Source organism: Temnothorax curvispinosus, unplaced genomic scaffold, assembly GCF_003070985.1.
Source record: "Temnothorax curvispinosus isolate PA1 unplaced genomic scaffold, ASM307098v1 QBEX01014279.1, whole genome shotgun sequence".
Taxonomy (NCBI): Eukaryota; Metazoa; Arthropoda; class Insecta; order Hymenoptera; family Formicidae; genus Temnothorax; species Temnothorax curvispinosus.
In genome coordinates, this window is record NW_020224059.1 from 695,992 (window position 1) to 698,542 (window position 2,551).

At 32.9% G+C, this 2,551-nt stretch overlaps 1 protein-coding gene across 2 annotated transcripts in view; it reads right to left on the bottom strand.

The window, feature by feature from the left end:
* LOC112464518 (glutamine synthetase-like) overlaps window positions 1–2,551 on the bottom strand; it is an 8,319-nt gene extending 5,768 nt beyond the window's left edge. Inside the window, exon 1 of one of the 2 annotated variants that reach the window (XM_025031542.1) lies at window positions 2,506–2,551. The gene's annotated coding sequence lies outside the window, so the exon portion shown is untranslated. Of the gene's footprint in view, window positions 1–1,405; window positions 1,957–2,505 lie in introns of those variants that run through there. The other variant, XM_025031544.1, reaches the window with a different exon arrangement.

Consider the following 2,551-nt stretch of genomic DNA (forward strand, 5'->3'; position numbering starts at 1 on the left):
AGCAGACTTGTAAAACATATCGAAAACTTCTTTTTTTATTTGGGTAATTAATAAATAATCCATATATGTCGAATTGTCTAATCAAGGAAGAAAATTAACTGCGTTGCCGAATTGAAATAAATATTTGCTTTCACATATTACATTGTGATCTAAATCTCTAAATCAGTGGAAAGTCACTGGAGTGGCATATCAGTCTAAAGTATGCCACTCCAGTGACTTTTCACTTATTTAGATTTAGAGAGTAACAAAATGCGAGTCTTTAGTATATTTTAACATACTACAACAATTATTTTACATTTTGCGCTGTACGTTGCAAGAATAATTTAATTCTTACGTCATTTTTCCCCTCCTTATAGTCACAATTTTACGAGCAATTTTATCAAGTGTCACGCTGAGTATACTGTCAACGTGAACTTAGCAGTCGAACCACATAGAAGTCTCGATTTAGTTTTTCTATTAAATATTTGCAGCAGAGATTTCTCCATTACAATGAAGTACTTGGTATTCGCTTTAATCGTCATAGTCGCTATCAACGGCATAATGACTGTTCTAAGTTCTACTACGGAGTCTAAGGCTGTATGCTCTCCCTGGCTCGGATATGTAAGTAATAATAAAAATAACAAAAAGTAAAGACAATAATTGTGCGCTTGTGATTTCTTCTCTACGAAAATCGTGTACGCATTATATTTTTTACAACATTAACTAATTATATTTTAATATCACAATTTCTAATATCGCAATCAATACACGTATTTATAATGGAAGACATTGCTGTTTAACGAATCGTTATGATTATAGTGCCAGATCACCGACCAATGCTGTCGTGATTTAGTATGCCTGGGATATGCCGCTAAATGTGTTCCTGGAAAAATTAAAAACGATAACAGACCTATCGGAGATGGGCCATTTCCTCCAAAAAATTAAAACAAAGGAGATTCAGTTTTGACATTAATAATAATACTGGAAGAGTGGAAATGAGAATGCATAATACACTCCAAACGATTATATGATATTGCTTTCTTATAAAGTAAATGTTTAATTACGTATACATGTGTATTAAAGCGCTGTGTATTTTCGTTTTCTACAGAACGATTTATTAAACAATTTTTCAATTAAACAATGCTCAAATTGTATATTTATTATAATTACATCCTGCATTTTTGTTAGTTGTAATATTTTATTAATTAGATCAGTAAAAAATTTAATCAAAATACATATAATATATTTTTTTTATATATACAAGATTATATATGTAAGAATAAGAAATATTACTAAAAAATAATTAGTTAAATTATTCACGAATATCGTGATTATCATAATAAAAATAATTAGTTACATTATTCACAAATATTGTGATTATCGTAATGTTTCCCATATTTCCCATATAACGTTTCTTGATACTTACGTAAAAATGTGTCTAGACATTTACGCATACTTAATTCTATTATATTTCGTCGAAGAAAGATAAATCAGAGGGCGTCCGTCGCGTCGTCCCGCAAAAAATTATTTCTGCAAGTAGTATAAGCTATCGTTATTTAGTCGTAGGACGCATTTTCGCAATGAGCGACTAAAATTATCGATAAGCGATGGTCGTTGGCTTATCGGTGATACCTAATAGCGTACGCACTAGCACCTCGCATCCGCGCGGCGTCCATGATGCGGGACGGAACGTATAAAAAGGAGCGAAGAACTATAAATGATTTGATTTACTATGTGGATTTACTATAAAATTAATTTAGGATTTTTTTTCTTAATTTTAGCCCGACTATTATAGTGAATCGTGGATGGATTCCTAGAAGTGATCGCTCGACGTTTAAGTAAAGTTGGAAATGAAATTACAGACACTGTAGAAATTATCGGCATTATCAGAGCATGCATGTATAACTGATTTTAGTTATCTTGATGCGTTCAAATAAATTTAAAAAATTAAATCTGTTACATGTTATTATACATGTTATTGAAAATATGCGAGAAGGGGAAACTATACACTGTATGTTTACAATACAAATACAACTTTATGCAAATAAGGAATAAATTTAAGATAAGTACACGTACATACAAATAAATTTGAAACATTTACGTGACAATTACGTGAATGAGCGATTTACGTGCCTGTTCTTTAACGAAAAAAACGAAATTGTATTCGCATATTCAAGTTTGTTCACACTATCGATGTTCATACGCATTTCGTAACAAGCTCGCGCTCTCGTTTTGCGATTGTTCGCGATCGCGACAAATAAAGTAAGAACGCCAAACGCGCGATCGTTCTTTTCAATCATTTAATTAATTATTAATTCCCGCGTTTAACGAGTGGTTCAAGCTATTCATTTAAAGCGTCTTCCCGCGCGATTCACTATTCAGAGATTCAGAGTAGAAATCGAAACGAAGGCAGGAGACGTGAATTTCGAGGTTATCGTTTCGTTGCGACACGCGGGACAACGATTCTATTAAGATTCGGATGTATCGCGCTTCGAGACATTTATTTCTCATGTAAAATTCACTCACCGATCACGGAGCACTGCAGGAGACTCGCTAAATCACAGCCGGGATG